Source organism: Rhinopithecus bieti, unplaced genomic scaffold (genome assembly GCF_001698545.2).
Source record: "Rhinopithecus bieti isolate Rb0 unplaced genomic scaffold, ASM169854v2 scaffold_11110, whole genome shotgun sequence".
Classification (NCBI taxonomy): Eukaryota; Metazoa; Chordata; class Mammalia; order Primates; family Cercopithecidae; genus Rhinopithecus; species Rhinopithecus bieti.
Window position 1 is genome coordinate 803,688 of NW_016806890.1, and position 24,564 is coordinate 828,251.

A 24,564-nucleotide genomic window follows, 5' to 3' on the forward strand; every position below is an offset into this window, starting at 1 on the left:
GCCCGCCAGTCCTGAGCCACGCCTGCACTCCTCAGCCCTTGGACTGTCCATGGGACTGGGCGCCACGGAGCAGGGGCAGGCGCCCCTAGGGGAGGCTGAGGCCGCGCGGGAGCCCACCGCAGGGGGAGGAGCTCAGACATGGCGGGCTGTAGGTCCCGAGCCCTGCCCCACCTGGAGGCAGCTAAGACCCAGCCAGAATTTGAGTGCGAAACCGGCGAGCTGGCACTGCTGGGGGACCCGGCGCAACCTCCGCAACTGCTGGCCCCAGTGCTAAGCCCCACACTGCCCTGGGCCGGCGGTGCCGGCTGGCCGCTCAGTGTGTGGGGCCCGCGGAGCTCGCGCCAGCGCCCACCGGAACTCATACCGTCCGGCGAGCGCAGCCGCGGTTCCCACCCGCGCCTCTCCCTCCACACCTCCCCGCAAGCAGAGGGAGGAGGCTCCCGTCTCAGCCATCCTAGAGAGGGGCTCCCACGGTGCCATGGCGGGCTGAAGGGCTCAAGTGCTGCCAGAGTGGACGCCGAGGGCAGAGGCCGAGGAGGCACTGAGAGTGAGGGCTGCTAGCACATTGTCACCTCTCAGTTATCAGGCATTGTGCCAGCTCCCCTATTGGGCATTATCTCAATCCTCAGTCCAACTCTATAAGGTTGGTAATTGTATCCATTTTGCAAGTGAGGAAGTTGAGGCTCAGAGAAGTTAAAGGACTTATTAAAAATCACAGGCCACAGTGTGGCAGAACAGAACCAACATTCAGACACTTGTGTACAAGTCCAGACTGGGTTTTCACTGCTGGAACTAGGACTCAAGCTCAAATCAATCAACTTCTAATTTTATGGTTCTTCCAGTGGCCACGCTGTCTAACCAGAAAGTGCACCCTACAGTCTCTCCCCAAATCTCAAAACATGGGCCCGGTTGAAATGCACACAGCTCTGGGAGTCTGCTAGAGGCAGAACAAGGGCTGGCGACGTCTGAGGGCAGCTAAGGAGATATTTGGAAATCTATTGGAAACTGCATCTTCCTGTGCTGTGCTGAATGTCCAGGTATTACCGAATATTCAAATCTCTACAGAATGCCTACCTTGAGTCCCTGCATTCTTTTTTATGCAGGACGAGGGTGGTAGGGGCCACTCAGAAAGAAATCTGAACACGCAGAACCCTTGGACTTAGAGCTGGTGGGGGTCGTAGGCACCCAGCCCACTTCCAGCGGACGGTGCCCACTACCCTTTCTTTTCAGAACCCAGCCAAGAAGGATGGCTCAGCGGCCCGACTGGAGCACCTCTGCCCTCCTCGGCTGCTGGGTGTGTCTCCAGGGATTCCTGTCCACGGAACTTGCCTCTTCCCTCTTGTTCAGTCGGTTTCCCAACCTGGGGGTGTCTGCGGATCACGGTATTTGAGAGGCTGGGCTGAGGTGGAGAAGAGGGTGGGACAGGAGCACCTAAGTCGCTCAAGGATTTGGTGACTCATACCCAGGGAGGGGGGCCCTCTTTCTCCCCAGCATTTGGGGTGTTCCCGAATGTTCCCGCCCAAGGCTGTTACCACGCTTAGCGGAGGATGCCCCTGTCATCCCCCAAGGTGCCTGCTCAGAGTGTGCCAGCTACAGCATGGCCACCACGAGGCCGGTTATGTATTTATTTCCTGGCAGAAGTGAACCCCAAACGCTTTTCCTTCTCTGCTGTGCGTGCAAGAAACAGAAACAGCTGCACAGCATGTCTATATTTAGACCCTGGGCCCTGACCCTCCCACAGAGGTCAGCTTGTAGACTTTTCTTTCGGAGCCTGGGGATGGGTTTGTACTTCATCTTCGAGCGCCTCCCCCTGGGAACCCGCAGAGGGCTGGGTGGCTCTGCAGTCCTGTGTGCTAAGTGCTTTTCTTCGCTTCTCGGTGCTTGGGCCGTCTTGTAAGCAAAAGTAGGTGAATTGAATCCACCCCTACGCGATTGTCGTTTGCATTAAGATAATGCACGTGGAAATATTTTGTGAGCTATGCAGTATCACCCAAATTATTTTTTATTATTATTTTAAAAATAGAATGCATCAGCAAGTTCTTTATGAGCTTACTTTTTTGTTTTAACATTTGGAAATTGGAACAGCTACTTATAGGAGACTTGCAGATCCCAGAATGTGCCGTTTACCTCAGTGGTTTCTTTTGCACTTGCTGTGTCAGGAGTTTTGAGGCCGGTGATGTCAGCAAATCAGCAAACAGACTCACACCTGAGCAGCCCGGGAGTGGTCTAGGGCCTGTGGAGCAAGCCAGAGTGGCCTCTTCTCAGCCTCCTCTCCACTGGAGAGCACTTGAGTTATTATTTGTTTCCTCCAGACCTCAGCCTCTTATCTCCTGCCAACTTCCTTTCAGAGGCATTCGTGCTGTATGCCCCAGGATTTTCCTGTTTACCTTCTTTAAAGTTGGCATGGTCTTGAATTTTAGACCACCGTAATCTCCCTTTGACAGTGAATGTTCACAAATTCAAAGAAATTGCAGGATTCATATTCTGAAATTAATATAAATGATTTATTTATGAGTACACATAAAACTCCTTTCTCTTAAAATATACAGAAAAAGAAAAATGTACAGCTGCTCAGGGTAACAAAGTATTGCCTTCTAGAAATTCTCAGGCTTCTTGTCTTTAAGGATAAACATGAAGCATTTCTAGTTAGTGTCTCCGTTGTTTGCATATTGAGCTTCCAAAATGCTTTAGAAGGTTCATCTTTTCAATCCGCCCTTCACAGTCCTTTATTTTTCATTTGCTAAGCAGAGGTAAACTTGAAACCATCTCTATGTGACTTATCATAAATCCCAGTTAGTGAGACCTCAAATAATGAACTTGACTCTCATTTATACACGTGACAAAATGTATACCTAAATAAATATCTAATAAAAGCTCCCTAATAGCAAAATACCATGAAGAGAAGCAATTTTCCTCTCTTTTTCACACGATGGCTCTAATTAATCATACAGTACAGAAAAATAAGAAACCTTTTATGTAGCTTTTAGTGGTTTTGTTCATTCTTTAGTTTCCATCTGTGAGTAGCATTCATTTATAAACCTGTCTTGCTGAGCACAATGCTTTTAAAAATGACTTGCTTGTGACTCAAAAACAAAAAACCCAACAATCTTTGTAACTTTTAATCTCATGCAATTTCTTCAGTTTCTTTTGTTGGTGAATACACGTACAATTTGGTTTTGAAATACCATGTATCAAAGCACAAACAAATCATCCCTTGGAGTCGTGAAGAAGCTCATCCATGTATCACAGTGTTCTGGTCAAGCCCATATTTCAGTGTCTCCTACAGCTCTGATTCTTGACCTCTAAGAAAACCCACACTCTCACTCTTCATGAACAGTTGCTCACTAGAGGACTAAGTGAAGGGAAAGATTGCTCCTTAAAGTGAAAAAACAATGTTTTCCAAAGCCGTGTTGAATACGCATATTCATCATATCACAGGAAGTTTTTCTTTTAAACCTAATGTGCATTTTCTTTAATTTGTATGGTTTTCTCAAGTTCAACATTCAGTTTTCGTTTTAATCAGTTATATTCTAAAAACAATGAAATTTTTTTCTCCTTAGAAATTCAGTTTAAATTAAAAGAACTTTTGTTTTCCCTTTCTTTTAAGGCACAAATAGTGCTGGGAGGGGGCGAGGGTAAACTTCTTTATCTGTCCCTGTCATTTTTTTTTTTAAAGGTTCTGTTGCTTATATACTTCTAACCCTAAAAAAGCCTTGTCATGCACCCAGTCTTCCCCTAGCTCTGGGCTTCCAGAGCACTGTTATTCAACAGAGAGTTTCTATGAAAATCCAAAGTACTATCTCCAAATAGCAGAAACCTTAACACCACAGGCTCTTATTGGAATTTGTCTGGAAGAATCCTAAAGCTAAATAAATAGAAGCTTCTAAATTACCTTTTTCCCCCCTTGACTAGATCAAATTCTTAGAACTCCTGCCACCCACATGTACACCAGGACCTGTGGGTGGGAGCGAGCGTGAGGCAGAGAGGGCTTCCTGTTACCATTAAATGAATAAAGAGACCTCTACATATCAACTGTGGCCTCTCTTTTTTCTTGACTTTTTCCGTCCATTTAGTGTGAATATTTGAAGGTTAAACTGAGCATGGCCCCACACGTCTGATTGCTCACCCATCGACATACAACCTGAAGTCACAAATTTGGCTTCAGAGAATATTGTGGAGCTGAAAGGATGGCAACTTCAATTTTCAATAAATAACTAGAAAGAGAGAAAATAGCTTTCCAAGTCATCAAAGAAAACCCATGGTGAGAAGGATATCAATGGATTAAAACAGGCATAAAGAGGAAACTGAAGGCAAAGTATTGACAAAATCTAGAAATGATTATCAGCTTCAGCTAAGTCCCATACTCACCTGCTCCGTGGACAGAGTAGGGAAGCAGCAGTTACAAGTTATGAGAAACAGCGCTGCAGTGTTGTCGGGGGGCAAGGTGAGGGTTTTTCTTCCTCTTTGAGGGTCAGTTGTCAGTCTGGGGCCACACTGCTTCCAAGAGGACACAGAACTGTAAACCTTTAACAATGGTTTAAAAATCTGACTGCTCCTGCTCTGTTGCCTGCCACAGCTGCCTGAGCCCGAGTGGTTCACTGCACTATGAAGACAGACTCCAGATGCTGAGAACTAGGCCTCCAATCCCAGATGCCAGGTCCAGCAAAGGCTCCATGGTTCTGGCCTATGGTGGAGGCCTGGACACCTCCTGCATCCTCGTGTGGATGAAGGAACAAGGCTATGACATCATTGCCTACCTGGCCAACACTGGCCAGAAGGAAGACTTCGAGGAAGCCAGGAAGGCGGCACTGAAACTTGTGGCCAAAATGGTGTTCATTGAGGATGTCATCAGGGAGTTTGTGGAGGAGTTCATCTGGCCGGCCATCCAGTCCAGCACACCGTGTGAGGACAGCTACCTCCTGGGCACCTCTCTCGCCAGGTCCTGCTTTGCCAGCAAACAAGTGGAAATCGTCCAGCAGGAGAGAGTGCCCACGGCACCACGGGTAAGGGGAACGATTAGGTCCAATTTGAGCTCACCTGGTACTCGTTGGCCCCCTCCAGATAAAAGTCATTGCACCCTGGAGGATGCCCGAGTTCTATAACCAGTTCAAGGGCAGTAATGAGCTGATGGAATACGCAAAGCAACACGGGATTCCCATTCCCGTCACTCCCAAGAATCCGTGGAGCATGGACAAGAACCTCATGCACATCAGCTAGGAGGCTGGAATCCTGGAGAACCCCAAGAACCAAGTGCCTCCAGGTCTCTACACGAAGACCCAGGAACCGGCCAAAGCCCTCAACACCCCTGACATCCTCGAGAACGAATTTTAAAAAGGGTCCCTGTGAAGGGACCAGCGTAAAAGGTGCCCGTGAAGGTGACCAACGTCAAGGATGGTTCCACCCACCAGACCTCCTTGGAGTTCTTCATGTACCTGAACGAAGTCGCGGGCAAGCACGGTGTGGGAAGTACTGACATCATGGAGAACCGCTTCACTGGAAGTCCCGAGGTATCTATGAGACCCCAGCAGGCACCATCCTTTACCACACTCATTTAGACAGCGAGGCCTTCACCATGGACCAGGCGGGAGGTGCGCAAAATCAAACAAGGCCTGGGCTTGAAATTTGCTGAGCTTGAAATTTGCCGGTTTCCAGCACAGCCCTGAGTGTGAATTTGTCCGCCACTGCATCGCCAAGTCCTAGGACAGAGTGGAAGGGAAAGCACAGGTATCCGTCCTCAAGGGCCAGGTGTACATCCTTAGCCGGGAGTCCCCACTGTCTCCCTACAACGAGGAGCTGGTGAGCATGAACGTGCAGGGTGATTATGAGCCAATTGATGCCACCGGGTTCATCAACATCAATTCCCTCAGGCTGAAGGAGTATCATTGCCTCCAGAGCAAGGTCACTGCCAAATAGACCCCTGTACAATGAGGAGTTGGGGCCTCCTCACTTTGCAGATACCCCAAGTACAGGCGCTAACTGTTGTGATAATTTGTAATTGTGACTTCTTCTTCCTGGCTGGCAGCGTAGTGGGGCTACCAGGCCCCAGCTTTGTTCCCTAGTCCCCTGAAGCCTGCAAACATCGTCATTGAGGGAAGGGTGGGGGGCAGCTGCGGTGGGTAGCTATAAAATGACAATTAAAAGATACACTATTAAAAAAATTGCTCTGAAAATGAGTCTACTGGGCAGTGACATTCACATTTCTGAAATTAATGCATACTCTATTTGCATTTTCTCTTTTTCCTGTCGTCACCTTTCTTTGTCAATTAGTAAATAAATCCCTAAAGCTTATAAATATTATTTTGGGCTAGCCATGGTTGCACCATCATGCCTGTAATCCCAAAACTTTGGGAGGTAGTGGGGAGAGGACTGCTTGAGCCCATGAGTTCAAGTCCAGCCTGGACAACACAGTGGGACTCTATCTCTACAAAAAAATCAAAAACTTAGCTGGGTGTGGTGGCACACACCTGTAGTCTAGCTACTCAGGAGGCTGAGGTGGGAGGATGGTTTAAGCCCAGGAGTTTGAGGCTGCAGTGAGCTGTGAACACACCCCACTCCAGCCTGGGTGACAGAACAAGGCCCTGTCTAAAAAAAAAAAAAAAAAAAAAAAGAAAAGAAGGTACCACATTAGTTATATGTGTTATGTTAAAAAGAAATATTTGTCCTTATGAATTAATGATTAAGCAAACTGTATATCATACAATGAGATATGACTCAGCAATAAAAACAAATGAACTGATGCATGCAATCACATGGATTATTCTCAATGCATTATCCTAAGTGAAAGAAGCCAGACTCAAAAGGCTACATACTGTATGATACCACTCATAAGACAGTCTGGAAAAGACAAAACTATTAGGACAGAAAGCAAATCATTGGTTGCCAAGGGCTGACTACTGAAGCATAAGGAAACTTTTTTCATATGATGTAACTCTTCTGTATCTTGATTGTGGTGGTGGTTACACTACTGTATACATTTGTTACAACTTGTAGAACTATGCACTAAAAAGGGTTAATTTTACTCCATGAAATTATACCTAAAAACAAGTGTATCTAATTCCATCAAATTGATAGGTTCATTTCTACGTAGTTACAGACCTTTTTTTTTTTAAGTTTAATATTTATCTTTCCCCTGGCACCAACTTTCTCTTGGTATAAACCAATTACTTGATCTGAAGCATTAAGGAATTTAGGATTGTTTCATGTAATAGGGTAGATTTCAGTCTGGTCTCTCACTGACTCAGACTATAGACAAACTCCTCAGCTAAATGTTGGGACCCTCCACAGTCTTGCCACGTTTGCCACAACTTTAATTTCCTTTTTTTAAAAATTTTTTAAAATTTTTTTAATTCTATAGTTTTCTTGGGAACAGGCGGGATTTGGTTACGTAAGTAAGTTCTTTAGTGGTGATTTGTGAGATTTTGACTCATCAATCGAGGAGTATACACTGAACCCAATTTGTAGTCTTTTATCCCTCAACCCCTTCCCACCCTTTCCCTCTGAGTCCCCAAAGTTCTTTGTGTCTTTCTTATGCCTTTGCATCTTCATAGCTTAGCTCCCACTTATGAGTGAGAACATACAATGTTTGGTTTTCCATTCCTGAGTTACTTCACTTAGAATGATAGTCTCCAATCTCCCCCAGGTCCCTGTGAATGCCATTAAGTCATTCCTTTCTATAGCTGAGTAGTAGTCATCATGTATGTATACCACAATTTCTTTATCCACTCATTGATCGATGGGCATTTGGGTGCCACAGCCTTAATTTCTATAGTCCCCTTGCATGATCCTTCTTCTTAAACAGAGCTGGTCTCCTCACTGCCTCTAGCACTCAAAGCTCATACCTTTTTTCATGTAGTCACCCTGTCCAGAAATGCATTCCTCTCCCTTTCTTCTTCCTCCTCCTCATCTCACTTCTATCATCAATAAATACTCATGAAATGAGCACTGTCCTATATGCAAAGGAAACAAAGATTAAACTAGCTGGACACAGTGGCTCCCACCTGTAATCCCAGTACTTTGGGAGGCCAAGGCGGGTGGATCACCTGAGGTCAGGAATTCGAGACCAGCCCGGCCAACATAATGGAATCCCATCTCTACTAAAAATACAAAAAAAAAGTAGCCAGGCATGGTAGTGGGCACCTGTAATCCCAACTACTTGGGAGGCTGAGGCAGGAGAATCGCTTGAACCCAGGAGGTTCTGTGAGGTTGCTGTGAGCCAAGATCACGACACTGCACTCCAGCCTGGACAACAGAGAGAGACTCCATCTAAAAAAAAAAAAAAAAAGAAAAGAAAAGAAAAAAATTAAACTAGTCATGAACCTTGTCCCCAAAGAGCTGCCAGGAAATAGGACTTATAACACCATGTTAAAAGTTGTTTTGACAATATTATTTGTGAATTTTATTTTCTTTTATCTCATTGGAACTATCTAATTTTGGACATTGAATACCTGTTTGGTAGTAAGAGGGTGAGGCAGAGATTAAGGATTAATAAATGGTTTGGACTAGAGGTTGTTAGACTTTTGGAAGTGACAACTAGACATTAGGATATCAAAAATCAGAAATTGCCAGTATCAGAAAGGAACTGGTGGGTGGAGATACCTTGTGGAATCTCATTACAAATGGCAGATACATCCATCTTGATCTATGTTGATGCTCTCATTCACAGTAAGAATCAGGATGATATCACATTGACTTATTGGATAGCACAGGGAAAATTTACTCTTGAAGAAGCCTAATTAATTGCAATGAGCAGATTCTAGGAGGAAAAATATAACCTATTTCAGGAAGGCTCCTGCATGTTTTATTTCAAATCCTGCTTAGTTGTGTTTTTATTCTTTAACTAACTCAGAAGGATCTTTTGGCTGAGGGAAAAGTGTTTTTTTTCTTGCACAATTTTCACTAACACATAAGGAGATATTTTGCTTGTTTACTATAAACTATTTACTTGGTTTATTATCCCAACAATAACAAATTAACATTGTCCAGAAAAACCTTTAGTACTAGCTGATTTTAATAAGACATATTGTGATACATAATATTGGAAATAATTTTTAAAGTAAAGAACAATACAAATGAGACATAAAAATATCCTGTAATCCCACTATCCAGATATAACTATTAATATTTTGAAGTATGACTTCCTAGTCTTTTGTTTATATACATATTATGTATATAAGTTGGTGTATATACATATTTTGGTAGTCTTCTTTCAATTAATGTAATATAAAAATATCCCCATGATAACAATTATTTAAAAAACTGGATTTTAATATGGTAGCTATAGTATATCATCATACTTATTGACATCTTTTTCTTTTTTCTTTTTTTTCTTTCTCTTTTTTTTTTTATTTTTTTTATTTTTTTGAGACACAGTCTCGCTTTGTTGCCCAGGCTGGAATGCAGTGGTGCGATCTTGGCTCACTACAACCTCTGCCTCCCGGGTCCAAGTGATTCTCCTGCCTCAGCCTCCCAAGTAGCCGGGACTACAGGCGCATGCTACCATGCCCGTCTAATTTTTTGTATTTTTAGTAGAGATGGGGTTTTTCACCGTGTTAGCCAGGATAGTCTTGATCTCCTGATCTCGTCATACGCCCGCCTCAGAGCCTCCCAGAGTACTGGGATTACAGGCATGAGCCACCGTGCCCGGCTGACATCTCTTTCTAACTTTTCACTAGAATTAATATCTTTATACAATTATTAGCTATGTTCCTGATTATTTTCATAGAAAAGATTGCTTTATGTTTGATCCTAGAGTATAAATCAAAGGGCATACATTTTTTAAGGCTCCTAATACATATTGCTAAATTGCCTTCCTTGAAAGTGGTAATAATTTATTCTGAGAACATTACAGTATGCCTGCTTTCCTAACAACTATGCCACATATTAGAGTATTTATGTCAAAATATATGCATTTGTCAAATGTGGAACCATTTGGGCATCAACAAGAATAATGCTTGCAATGGGTTAAAATACATCAAATATAAAAATCTATGAATTCCTAATGAAACACAAAACATCACTGCTCACCTTTGAAGGTTGCCAGGACACTAATTTGTTATTCTAAATATATATTTTAAAGAGATTGATCACATATTTGTTCTTTCTTTCCTGTTTGAACTGTATTTCAAGCTAACTAAATAGATGATGAGAAAATCCCAGCTACTAGGTATATAAGTAATAATAAAACTTATACCATCACTATTTTGCAGTCCTCATGAAACGTTGGATGGAGACAATGATCATCAATAGATATCCACACTCTCAATGAAAGGTTATTGGGGAACTTTATAATAGAGAATTCCAACTGACATTACCTGTACCCGCAAATCAATCTTAATATCACAATAAGGAGCACAACTAGGCACGTGCTTCAAGATTTGATTAATATAGCATCATATAGTGTCACCTATTATCTTGCCAAAAATAGAACTGGGATTTAATCAAATCTAATCTAATCTAGATCTTACTACTAGTTTATAGGAAATCCTAGGAATAGAAACAAGTTAGACAGCACTGGAGGAAGCAATTAGCGCAAACCAAAATGCGGAAAATTCTACAGGGCAAGTGATAGATTTTTAAAATAAATACATTGTGTTTGTTGGAAGGGGTGGGAGGTATAATCAAACAATTGGTTAAGGAGAGTTCTATGTAGAAAAAATATCTGCTTTTAAAGGAGAAAGAAAAACTGGACAATAAAATCGTATTTATTACCTATTTGAAATCTAATAGTATTCAATGAATATCATATGCAAACTCTGTTTTGGTGGTAGATTATTCTGTATATGAGTGGGTTTGCTTCTGTCAAAATTTAAAACATTTTCTTTATGTTTCTGATTTTCCAAGAAGAACGTATTTCAGTTTGCTCTTTTCACGTAAAGCATTAGGAAGAAGTCTTCTGAGCTAACCAAGATCATTTATTTCATTTGAAATTGCAAGGTCAATTCAGGCACTCTGGGTAGTAACCATCAGGTGGTGCCGTTTTACAACCCAACATGAAACACTTCAGACTTTGAAATAAGCAAGGAGGTAAGAGTAGTCATAGGAAACTGATACAGTCACCAAATACTTAAGCTCAATGCTACGGCTTCCCTAGGTGATATTATGAAATTACTTGTATTTCTATGTTTGTCCTACCTGTTGTCATCCCTCAGTACTTAGAGATTTTAAGCAGAAATGTGTTTTAACTATTCTACTAAGAACCAAAGTATCAGTTTTGAGCTTCCAAGAGAATATTTCCATCATAGGAGTCGTAAAGACTTTAGAGAACTTTTCATTTTCCTTTTGAAACCAATGCAAGCCCACTGGGCTGTGCCGGGGTCCATTCCCTCACTTTGCTGGTTCCTGCATTCCCATCTGTCGAAAAACTGTTGTGAGCTAACTGAGCTCCCATACCATAACTACCACTCTCCTGGGTTAAAACACAAGAACAGTGAATCACAACCTGGCCCTCTGGGCGTTGACTACTTGGTTACTCCTGAACAAATTAGAGAACAAGTAAGAACTAAAACTGAAGGGCACTGAATAGGGATGATAGGCGTGGTCAGGTGAGACCAGAGGGCCAGAAGGGCTTTGTGGAAAAGGGAATACCTGAATTAAGTCTTAAATAAATGGGTTGATTTGAATACATACCAAAAGGAAGAAAATCTGGGGAGCATCAGCAAATGTGTGCATAAACTGCTAACTCAAAGCCCATAAGCAGGCAACAGAAATAAGCAGGCAATCTAGATGTAAGACAGTAAAGAATGGGGAGGACTGTGGCAAACAACCGAGCTTTTGCTCGACCTAAAGGCATTTATGCCATTTTTCTTTTTTTCTTTTGAGACATAGTCTGTCACCCAGGCTGGAGTGCAGTGGCGCAATCTCAGCTCAGTGGAACCTCTGCCTCCTGGGTTCAAGTGATTTTCATGCCTCAGCCTCCCACATAACTGGTATTACCTGGTTAATTTTTGTATTTTTAATAGAGATGGTGTTTAACCATGTTGGCCAGGCTGACCTCAGGTGATCCAAAGTGCTGGGATTACAGGCGTGAGCCACCGCACCCAGTGCCATTTCTTTTAACACTGATCCAGTCCCTACCTCCCCACAAAGTGTCTGCCAGCTGGCTGCATGCTGGTTTGCAATCTCTGGGAGAGGCTGGCTACTTTCTTTAGATCTTTTGTTTCCGTATGTTTTCAACTTACCATGTCTAAGTGAAGCACCCAGAACGTGAATTCCCAAGAAGATGTATACAATGAGAGGGTCTTTCTCCCTAGGTTTTATTCCTGGAATTTTTTAGAAATCCAGAACTAAAATTGGAAATAATAAATTTTTCTAACTATGAGATAGAAAAGCAGAAGTAACAAGAGTTTGAAATTTTAATGTCAGAGCTTTTTTGATGAATGTTCATAATTATAGAAAGGGAAAAAGTGATGAATCAGTTGAGGGAACTTTATTATCATCAGACACAAGACTTTTGTCGTGTGTTGCTTGTGACGCTAACTCCATCTCTAGTTACTTAATGTTCCCAGATTCGTGACTATTTTATCATTCAAAGATCAAACACTTTATTTTCCTTCCTTCTCTTTCCTCTTAGGTATTTCAGCAGCAATTAAGTCATGCTGTGGAATGCTTAAGTGCAGTAACAAATGTCATGAAAAGTGAACATACAGCTAATTTTACTTCTCATGAATAGAGTTCCTGTGGTTTCACTTCAAGACTAATGGAGGGGATGCATTCCATCCTTATTCTCTACTTTAAATCGCTGAGATTAGCTTCAGGGATCCAGCTTCCACTCAGCCTAAAGTTTTCAATGTTGTGGGCTTATTCCATATAGTTCTGATCTATTGTTGATGCCGTATGCCTCAGGAACTACTGGAATGAATTGTTATTTTTTTATTCATTTTTAGAACTGCATTTTTAGGGCTGGGTGCAGTGGCTCACACCTGTAATCCCAGCACTTTGGGAGCCTGAGGCAGGTGGATCACCTGAGGTCAGGAGTTCGAGACCAGCCTGGCCAGCATGGTGAACCGCCCCCCGCCCCATGTCTACTAAAAATACAAAAAAAATTAGCTGGGTGTGGTGGCACATGCCTAAAGTCCCAGCTACTCGGGAGGCTGAGGCAGGAGAATGGCTTGAACCCGGGAGGAGGGAGGTTGCAGTGAGCCGAGATCACGCCATTGCACTCCAGCCTGGGTGACAGAGAGAGACTCCGTTAAAACAAACAAACAACAACAACAACAACAAAAAAAAAACAAAAAAAAAAAAAAAAAAAAAAAAAAAAAAAAAAAAAAAAAAAAAAAAAAAAAAAACAGACATTTTAAGGGAAGGCTTTCCAACCGTGATTAACTTCATTTTCTCTAGGCCCATGAAAGACCTTCTCCTCCTTCTCCACCTTCCTCTACAATATATGAGTATGCTACAAAACCTCCATGAAAAGCTAAAGAAATGTACTTTGGGAGGAATAAGCAGGAGAGGGACCTCCTTTATTTCCCAATTACTATAATACTATTTGGCATCAATTAGTAAACAGGGTTTGAAAGGAAATGAGGATTTGGTAAAAGTGACTGAATTGTCCCACAGTTTATACAGAATCAGGAGGATCCTATGAATTTCCCCCTGGGTTAAAAATATGACACCATCCAAGGAGACAGCATGCCCACTAGAGCCGTGTAGACGGTCCTAAACACCGTTTCACCAGGCTGCACAGATGATGCCGCTCTTCCCTTCACCTCCCAGCCTGTCGAAAAGGTTTTGTTATTTTCTACTCATTTCAGAAGCTGATGTGTAAATGGTGTGTATGTCTGTTGCCATGACAACCCAGCAGCAATTGGCTTGGGCTTCTTACCAGAGTACAAATGTGCTCTTGACACGATGCTTCTCAGACTTTGCCAGACAATTTTCCCTCCTGGATTCACACAAAAGGTTTCGAAGACTCCTAACTGCATTTAGAGGAGAGACAGGCTGAAATCTCGCACTTGGCTCATGTGAATGATGAAGCTCTAAAGCTCTGATCCCCTGCTGAAGTCATCGTTTTCTAGTCTATCATTTCGGTACACTGGTGGCAACTCTGTATAATTAAAGAGGACCAAGTATAAATGCAGCAAAAAAAATCTTGCTGATTACTGGAACTGGGCTTTTGTTGATATTTTAGGTGACACATAACCATCTCTGCATTTAATAAAAGGTCACTGTGAGTGCATGTGTTCTTATTCCTATTTTGGCTTGTCAGATTTGTGTGTAGGTGCCATACCAAGAGAAAAACAAAACACAACAATGCAAACAAACTGAATGATCCCTTGGGCCCTTCTCACACACTCGTGGGCTCTGTTTTGTCCTTGTCCCTAGTGACCAAAAGATTTCAACTCGTAATAATTTGTGCCATGTTACACACTTTTGATCATTTAGGGATGGACCCTGGACTGTCTAAATGTTGGAGCTCTTTGGTGCCTTCATTTCTCCTCCTTGTCCTTCCCACTACTGCTGTATCTGCCATTTTGCCAGCATCTTTTTCAGAGGGCAAATAGAGGAAATGAAACACACATTGGTTAATTTGACACTTATTAGCACCCCTCCAAAGGGTTTTATTAGGACAATGGGAACTAGTGAAATGACTTGTGGGGATTATCTGTGGTTCATGCCAACCCTGTTTCCAGAATCATGTGCACTCTGTAATTGGCTCTATTTTGAAATAACTTCTATTAGTTATCTCATTAATCCAATAAGGTAACTCATGAAGTCAAATAAATACCAGCTGCTTCTTTAAAAAGAAATCTTTGTATCTCTTAAAAAATGAGAGCTATTGAAATGTGAGGTAGAAAAGACTACAGGATATTTCAAGGTGATTGTAGTTTTGTTTGGATCCTACTTACCAGTTGCAAGTTGACCCGCTGAAAGGAAAATTAACTACATTAGGATTCAGCCACAAATGTCAGCCATGTCTTCAAGCAAGTGGTTTAAAGCTCACAGATTTCAGTTCCCTCATCTGTAAAATAAGAGAGTCGGACAACATTAATTCTAAGGTCTGCTCCAGGCCTAAAATTTTGTTTCCCTCCGGGAATTCTGGAAAACCTAAGCCCCAACCTTGCTGATGCATTTTGATAAATTAGGATTAAAAAATACTAGGGGTAGCCATAAGAGAGAATCATCCAAAAAAAATCAACATTGATGCCCCTTCCAGTCCTAAATTTTTGGCCTGCTTCCCAAAACTTCCCTCTACTTCCATCTCTTTACCTAACTCCTCACTCCATATTCTTTTAAAATAAAAAGGCAACAAAGAAACTGCAAGTGTCTGGCTTGAATTATTAGCTTCCTTAAATTCAACGTGCCTATTGTAGAAAAGACTTTAACATGGAGTGGGAGACTGAACTACAGGAACTCTAAGTACCATTTCAACACTTACTTTCTGATTTGAAAATTTGATATTAATTATACAAAAGAGCCAGTGCAGAGAACCCCTATAGGCCCAGGTCACAAACTTGTAGTTTATCAGCCCACAGATCTTTTGTTTGGCCCACACAAGTGATTTACATTTCCTCTGAGTTTGGTTGTCAGCATTTAAAACATAAAGATTGTGCATAAAAAAATTCAGGTGTTCAGTGTCTATTTGTAAAACTGGCAGAGCTGATGAAGGTGGGCTTACCTCCCCACAGTCCCCTGGTGCGCGAGGGGCTGCCCCTTCAGGCAAAGCACGTGCTCCCCCTTCAGGCCGAGTAGGTGCAGCCCTCCTAGTATGCCATAGTCCACACCCGGCTATAGCCTCATTCATTCCCCCTGCCCTGCCCTGTGCACAGGGGAGTTGCAGATGCTTGACTTACTGACTCCTCAAGGAACACTCACGGTCTTCAGACCACCATTGAAGAATCACTGTTCTGAAAAAAAAAAAAAAAAAAAAAAAAAAAAACACTGACCTTTCAGAAAATACATCCTGAGAATTATCCAATCAAAAGTTAGAGCTTCTTTGGGGGAGGTCTGTGCTTATTTAATGATGTTTTAAAAACAAAGAAAAGAAAAAAGCAAAGCAGCAATCTGAACATCAATGACAGCTATTCGGTAGGTGGGATGCTATTTTTGTTTATTCTAATGAACACTCTGTGCCAGAGAGCATTCTGCAGATGCTCACCTCTCTGGAAGAAAAAGAGAGGAAAAAAAAACCCCAGAGGTGGAGTACTACTTAATCAGACTACTCTCTGATAAAAGAATGACTAGTGGTCCTGGTCTCTCATTACCCCCGTATGGATGCAGGGATTGGGCAATCTGTTTTTTTTTTTTTAAACAACTTTGTTGAGATGTGATTCATATACCATAAAATCTGACCTTTCAAAACATACAATTCAGTGGTTTTTAGCATATTTGCCAAGTTGAGCAGCCATCATCACTATCTAATTGAGGAATGTTTTCACCACGGCAAAAGGAAACCCTGTCCCCATTAGCAGGCACTCCTCGTTCCAATCTCCCGTTCCCCCAACCATAGCAAGCACTAAACTACTCTCTATCTCTAAGGATTTGTATATTTTGAATATTTTATCTAATCGGAATCATATGATCATAAGTAGCATTTTGTGTCTGATTTGTTTCAATCAGCATAATGTTTTCCAAGTTCATTTATTTTGTAGCAGGCAATAGTACTTTCATCCTTTTTATAGCCAAATCATATTCCATTGTACAGATAAACCACATCATGTTTATCCATTTTCTCATCTGATGGACATTTAGGTTGTTTCTTTTTGGCTATGATAAAAAATGGCACTGTGAACATTTGTGGACAGGTCATTATGTGTATATATGTTTCCATTTTTCTTGGGTTTATACCTAGAAGTGAAATTGCTGGATCATATGGTAATTCCATATTTAACTTCTGGAGGAACTGCCAAATTATTTTCCTCAGTGACTGAAAATTTATATTCTCTTCAGCAATATATGAGAGCTTCAATTTCTCCACATTCTCAAGAACATATGTTATTATATTATCTATCTTTTTTAGTTTAACCATCCTACCAGGATCTCATTATGGTTTTAATTTCTATTTCCTTGATGACATATGACTCTGAGTATCTTTTCATGTGATCATTAGCCATTTGCATATCTCCTTTGAAGAAATGACTATTCAAACTCTTTGCCCATTAAAAAAATTTGGTTATTTGTCTTTTTATTGTTCGTTTTAAGAGTCCTCTATATATTCTGGACATAAGCCCCTTATCAGATATATGATTTGCAGATAGTTTCTTCCATTCTGTGATTTCTCTCCTCATTTCTTTTTTTTTTTTTTTTTTTTTTTTTTTGAGACGGAGTCTCGCTCTGTCACCCAGGCTGGAGTGCTGTGGCCGGATCTCAGCTCACTGCAAGCTCCGCCTCCCGGGTTCACGCCATTCTCCTGCCTCAGCCTCCCGGGTAGCTGGGACTACAGGCGCCGCCACCTCGCCCGGCTAGTTTTTTATAGTTTTAGTAGAGACGGGGTTTCACCGTGTTAGCCAGGATGGTCTCGATCTCCTGTCCTCGTGATCTGCCCGTCTTGGCCTCCCAAAGTGCTGGGATTACAGGCTTGAGCCACCGCGCCTGGCCTCTCTCCTCATTTCTTAATAGTGTCTTTTGAAATACAAAAGTTTTGAGTTTCATGATGTCCAACATCTATTTTGTATTTTGTATTTTGTCACTTATGCTTTTACTGTCATGTCTAGGAAATCATTACATAATACCAGGTCACACAGAATTACTCCTGCATTTTCTTTTCTTTCTTTCTTTCTTTTTTTTTTTGGTGAGATGGAGATTTTCTCTTGTTGCCCAGGCTGGAGTGCAATGGTGCGATCTTGGCTCATCCCATCCTCTTCCTCCCAGGTTCAAGCGATTCTCCTGCCTCAGCCTCCCTAGTAGCTGGGATTACAGGTATGTGCCACCATGCCTGGCTAATTTGGTGTTTTAGTAGAGACGGCATTTCACCGTGCTGCCCAGGCTGATCTCGAACTCCTGACCTCAAGTGATCCACCCGCCTTGGCCTCCCAAAGTGCTGGGGTTACAGGCGTGAGCCACTGCGCCCGGCCTTACTCCTGCATTTTCTTCTAAGAGTTTTATAGTTTCAGCTTTGACATTTGGGTCTACGGTCCATTTTAGCTACTATTTGTCTACAGTGTGAGACAGGGCCATGCAGTCCGTTTTAATAGTTAAGAACTTGCTTCCTTTCACTTATGTTCCAGCCAGTGCTTTATTAAAGAACGTAAAATATGAGAATGTAATCCCAAGAAACAATAAGCTGTGCTTGGATTCTCGATGTAATACCATCCAATTCCCTTCACACATTATAGTGTAACACAGGCCAACTAGATAAAGTTTTCCTTTGTGGAAGAGCAGACTAAACTGTGGTTTGATGACTATGTGACATATTCTAGAGTTCAGATACAAGATCCAAAGTAATGTGGCAGTGATGCCTAGAGCCCTGGCCATCCCCGTGTCATCCTCAGTGTCTCACCAGAAGACTGGATCCTGGGAAACTGCTCCTCCTGGCGACTTCCTTTTGATTACAATGCACACCCGTATATGTACACATTATATACATGCACACACATATATACCTATATGTACATATACATATGTGTATGTATATATAAACCCAATTCCTAATTTTGAAATTTATAAAATGTTAAAACATGTAACCACCATTTCTGTTGGCATCCCTAGACTCCCTCCACTGCCCCATTGCCAAATTTTCTTTTCCAATGAGTCATTGTAAAAAAAAATTGTTTTCATAGATTGTGTAGATGAAAACGTGAAGAACAGGATGAAGTAACATGCGAAGATATCTGAAGGTAGAAGATATAAGGGACAGACTCAAGCAGGGTCCCAAACTGGAGAGAACAAGCTTTCCCAACCACCCAGGCAGAGAAGCCCTTCTTTATCTGTGTCCCTATGCTACTTGCACACACTTCTAGTGTAGCATGCACTGGGATCATTTGTTGGCAGTGGTGTCTTCCCCTACAACCTATATGCTCCTCAAAGGCAAGAAGTCCATCTTATTTATTTTGTATCTCATCCTGTCTAGTGTCCCTTGTAGCACCAGAGACCTAGCAAGCACTAAAAAAAATGCTGGCTTAATAAACGTTTACGGAGTGGAAGTGGAAGGAAATCTTTTTTTCCTGTTTGCCTGAATAATATAGGATCTATAGCACAGGCTCCTACTTATAAAGCCCATATAAATCCTGGTGCTCCCATAGCCCAATCCTAGTATAGAGTTCTAGTCAAAAAATGCCATCTAGCAAGAAAAGTAATTTTAAGAAATTCTAATTTCCACTTGAATCTCTTGAAGGACACTGTCTTAGTTCATTTTGTTTTGCTCTAAAGGAAAACTGAGTCTGTATAATCTGTCAAGTAAAGAGGCTTATTTGGCTCATGCTTCTGCAGGCTGTACGTGAAGCCTCGCACCAGCATCTGCATCTGGTGAAGTCTTGCTGGTCAGACTGCTTCCGCTCAAGGCAGGAGGTGAAGGGAAGCCAGCTCTGTAGAGCTCACAGGGTGAGAGAGGAGGAAAGCAGGAGGGAGGAGGGCCAGGCTCTTTCTAACAACCAGCTCTGGTGGGAAGAAGGGACTAATATAGTGATGATTCAATCATCCCCAGGGAGGGCACGAGACTGTTCATGAGGGATCTGTCCCCATGGCCAAACACCCCATTAGGCCCCACCTCCAACATTGGGATTAAATTTTAACCTGAGGTTAATGGGGACAAACATTCAAACTATAGCAAACATTAAAAGAATTAAACTCATAACCTACTATAACATCTGTAAACATGTTCCATTTGCTTCCTCTCCAGTTTTCTCTTATCTTGAAGCTCTTCTTGATCCTCTCTCTCTCTGAACTGCTTCCTCCTAACTCTCTCCTGGAAGTTCTTCTGGGAAGTCCATTCTCCCATGCTCTCCTGCCTCATGCCTCACCACAGGGCCTTTCCTGCTGGCCACAAAACCTGCCTGGCCCAGGACAGTAGAAGGCTGTGTGGCCTCTTTGCTTGGAGACAGTTGGGTCCCCACCTCCACCCACAGGAAGTATAGTTCTTTCCTTATCCTGCTTTTCTCCCAAAAAAAAATCATAAATAATTTCTGGAATTCTATTCTTTGTTAATATTACTTGTTGTCTCATGAGTTAGATAGACTTTATGAGAGAGCTTGAAACTTGGCCACCATTGAAAACATGGTTTCTGTGGGAAAGGCTACCATACATACTGAACAGCTGATTTACAAGCCAACTTTTGGAATACAACTTATTCATAAGCTGGGAGCCATCTGGGTGGTAACTAGCTTTGTGGTTTCTTACTCTTCTTTTGGTTTCATGGTTTTGAATGAAGTTTGGTCAAAGTTAAAATGGAGGAAACATTTCCTACTAATTCATTGGTATTTTCGTGAACCTCGGAATCTGGGAGAAGTAAATATTTCTGGAGAAATATGGACTTCAGAATCGTAAGATGATTTCTAAGGGATTTCTCTTGTTTAATCGATCAAATTAACATCTCAGGCTGGAGTATTTAGGATTGAGTTACTAGAAAGAGAAAAGTGAATTCAGAGAAATTGTTAATCAAGATAAATGTTGAAAGGCGGAGAAGCAAGGGATAAAGAACACTGCATTCTGTCTGACCTGCTTACGGAAGCAGGTCTTCTCTTGTTTTTGACACTGGTCTTAGTAAGCTCCTCTTCCCTTTGTGCTCCCTACTGCTAGGGACGTACCTTTCCCCATGAGACCAACATCATTCGCCCATGCTTTTGAAGCCAAGAGCAGCAGGATGCCACCAGCAAGACCCTGCATCAATCAGAGCTCCAGTCCCTGCTTTTGTTGCCTTCTCTGAGGTGAGGCAGCAGTAAAGCATGGACCAGAGTCATCCTGCATCAGTGTCCTGGCTCCATCCCTAACAAGCTGCATGAGCTCAAGCAAACTATTGACCTCTCCCTGCTTAGTTTCCCAACAAACCAAGCGGAAAGTAGCACCTGCTGAATTGCCAGGAACAGTGCTTCTCAACCCAGGCACTTCCCTAGAGGCAACGGGAAGACCCACAAATGCCAACAGCTCCCCCAGAGTCATCATCTTGCCTATCTCCTCACCAAATTTCCTTAGCACCCTGACCAATTTCTACCACTTTTACTCTCTCTCTCTTTTTTTTTATTTGAGACGGAGTCTTGCTCTGTCTCCCAGACTGGAGTGCAATGGTGCGATCTCGGCTCACTGCAACCTTCACCTCCCAGGTTCAAGCGATTCACCTGTCTCAGCCTCCCAAGTAGCTGGGATTACGGGCACCCGCCCCCACGCCCAGCTAATGTTTGTATGTTTAGTAGAGACAGGGTTTCACCATGTTGGCCAGGCTGGTCTCGAACTCCTGACCTCAGGTGATCCACCTGCCTCAGCCTCCCAAAGTACTGGGATTGCAGGCATGAGCCACCATGCCTGGCCACCACTTTTATTCTTGGAGCAGATGTCAGAGAGGCCACTTTCTTTGGAAAACGTCTCCTGCTCCCTTTCATATCTGAAATCTCTTATTGTATTGGTGTCTTATTGCTACTGTAACAAATTACCCAAAATGTAGTGGCTTAAAATAGCATAATTTTGTTATGTTTTATAGGCCAGAAGTCCAAGTCTTATAGGCCAGAAGTCCAAGATGGATCTTACCAGGCTTAACTCAAAGGCTGCATTTCCCCTGAAGGCTCTAGGGGAGCCTGTTTCCTTGCCTTTTCCAGCTTCTAGAGCCACCTTTGCTTGTGGCCATAGCATTTCAGCCTTTGTCTCTGTCCTCATATCTCTTTCTCTGACTGACCCCTCTTATGGGGACCCTTTTGAGTACATTAGGCCCTCCTGCATGATCCAGGGCCATCTCCCCATCTCAAGACCCTTAACTTGGCTGGGCACGGTGGCTCACAACTGTAATCACAGCACTTTGGGAGGCCAAGGCGGGTGGATCACGAGGTCAGGAGTTCGAGACCAACCTGACCAACATGGTCAAAAAGAAAACCCTTAACTTAATTCTATCTGCAAAGTCCCTTTTACCATGCAGTTCTAGAGACTAGCACGTGGATGTGTTTGGGGGACCATCATTCAGCTACCATGCGTGTCTTGGCACCACAGCAAAAAATGAAGCACATTCTTAGTACTGAGTTTAAGAAAAATAATAATAACAAGGCAGAAAGAGTTCCATTTGACATTTCCATTGGGGGTATTTCCAGTGTTTCCAGCACTGGCTGCCTGGGGTGATGCCACTAAACATGATAGGAAATTGAGGTTAGGGGCAAACTAGGGGTGGGGGCCGGTGTGACTACAGAGTGCTTATTTGTTGGTATGTTGTATTTGAGGTCTCTCCAGGAGATCAATGTGGAAATATCTACAGCAGTTGGAAGAACAGGTCTGCAGCCCGGGAGAAAAGCCTGGGCATGGATGGAAATGTGGAGTCATTGACAGACGATACAGTTGAAGCCGTGGGGGTGCCTAAGATCAACGAGAAGGAAGATGGGGAGGGCAGGGAGGAAGCACCAGGAGTGCAAGGTGTCTGGGGAAGAAGAATAAGGTCAGAAAGCATAGGACTTTTAGAGAGGCCAAAGGAAAATGAAGAATAATTATAAAAATAATAATATCCTGCATATTGGTAAAGTGAAACTTCATTTGATCGTATCTTGCTTATTACGTACATAGGGGAAACCCACTCATTTTATTTATGGCTACATTTTTCAGTATGTCACATTTACAAAACTGACCAAGTGAGGATTTGTTGTAGTATTGAGCGCCCATGGTGGACCAGGCAGTGTCAGTGATGAGGATGTGAAAATGAATCAGCTGGGCCTTTGTGCTCACTTATTCAACCCACAGGATAAGACCAACAGTATCAGAGAAGTAACCTCCTCTGAGAAGCAGACCACTACTCTAGTGAACAAGAAGATGCAGCTTACCGTGTAGACACAGAATATCCTCTGTTCATGGTATTTGCCTTTAATAGCCTTTTCTTTATCTATTGAAGATGTTAAGATACGGGCTCTTCTCTCCAGTATTAAGAAGACTAATAATAATAACAATGAAAGTCCATGTCACCATAGCCAACACAGAAAACAGAGCAGAAACTTGGTGAAGTTAATCAAATAATTGCTGCAGGCCCTTGGCTATGGAGAACTCTCCCTGCTTTTGGTTGAGCAAGAGAGCCTCTCAGAGCCTGGCACTGGGATTCACACAGCTTTCCGTTCCAGGGCCACAGGGTCCCAGCAGCAGCACTACACAGCATTTGAGCTCCAGCTCCTCTAGGCTTTCAGCCACGGCACCCTTTGTTTGTTTTTCCCCAAAGCAAAGTGCTGCCTGGCAGCTGAAAAGAGTGCATGTTTCCTCCTTCTTAACCCAGCTTCTTATATAGCTGTGCTATATTTGGCAGCTCAATCTTAACTTCCTATTCCAAATACTTCCTCTTCCTGTGGGTAGAATTCTCAGAACTCTCGTGGCTCTGGTAAGTGTTATCAAAAACTTGTGCAAGGCCACTTGGTGATAGAGTCTGTGCTCCACAGAGCCACCTCCTAGCACAGTGACTCACCTGTGCCTGGAGGACACAGGGGGTGAACTCTTCAAGAAGGAACAGAGAGTTCCAGGACACCTCTCACTTGAATTGTGATGGTTTGTTTATTAATGAACAAAAAACAGAGGGAGATTGGAATTTGTGGGGATGAGGTGGTGAGAGAGGTTTGAAAAGGCAGATGAGACTTTAAGGCCCAAAGACAAATACAATTTATTCCTCAAAGAAAAAGTAGTAATTATTTGTTTAAGATCTATCTTCCCCTGTAGGCTGTAAGAATCATGAGAACCATGAGAGGCCATGCCATTTTTTGTGCATTGTTTTAACTCTAGTAAAGTGCTGGCTGGTATTATAGTAGGTGCTCAATTAATGTCTATTGAACAAATGAATAAATGAATGAATGAAGGCAGAAAGAGGCATGAGCATTGAAAAGTAATCCTTTAAAAACGTATGTTTGTATATAGAAAGAGAAAGAAAAACTGTATATATGTTAATAGTGTGTATTTCTGAGTGGAGGGATTAGAGAGTATTCTAATTGTTTTCCTTTTATGATTTTCTGTTATAGTCTCATTTTCCTATAATTATTTCTCATGCTTGTTTAATAGAAATATTTTAAAGTAATGATTCAAAATTTTAAAAGCCTAGAAGGAAATATATAACCTAAGAGCGGCTTTTGTGCTGGGCATAGAATTGTAGAGTTTTATTTTATTTTCTGAATGTTCTATTGCTTTCATCATCTGAGAATACTTTTGAAATGAACAAGTTAGTTAGTCACCATGGCAGGAGAGCACTATTGTAGGAGGGCTGGGATCCCAGAACTCAGTGATCATGAAGAAAATGTCAAGTTAAAGAGAAGAAGGTGATGTATATAATGGCCTATCTTTTGAGATATCTATCTATCTATCTATCTATCTATCTATCTATCTATCTATCTACCTATCCATCCATCCATCCATAGGAATTTTATTTTTGAAATGCCCCTTGGAAACACCTGTCACATTCACCAGAAGCTAAATTGGTCCTGCATAATTTCTTCATTCCCACTTCTGAGAGGCTATGTCTCTGACTTTGTTCACAGTTAA

General features: G+C 42.3%; 1 protein-coding gene, 1 long non-coding RNA gene and 1 pseudogene across 4 annotated transcripts in view; 2 read left to right on the plus strand and 1 right to left on the minus strand.

Annotated features, from left to right (window-relative positions):
* LOC108533657 (argininosuccinate synthase-like) overlaps nt 1-6,331 on the plus strand; it is an 18,990-nt pseudogene extending 12,659 nt beyond the window's left edge.
* Nucleotides 1-24,564, plus strand: part of RIPOR2 (RHO family interacting cell polarization regulator 2) — a 256,335-nt gene that overhangs the window by 13,034 nt on the left and 218,737 nt on the right. The window lies entirely within an intron of this gene.
* LOC108533659 (uncharacterized) lies at nt 13,319-23,373 on the minus strand. The gene is made up of 4 exons (XR_001886784.1): nt 22,878-23,373; nt 15,789-15,842; nt 14,844-14,956; nt 13,319-13,913 (listed from the first exon to the last, which is right to left on the minus strand). It is a non-coding gene; the product is annotated as an uncharacterized LOC108533659 (long non-coding RNA).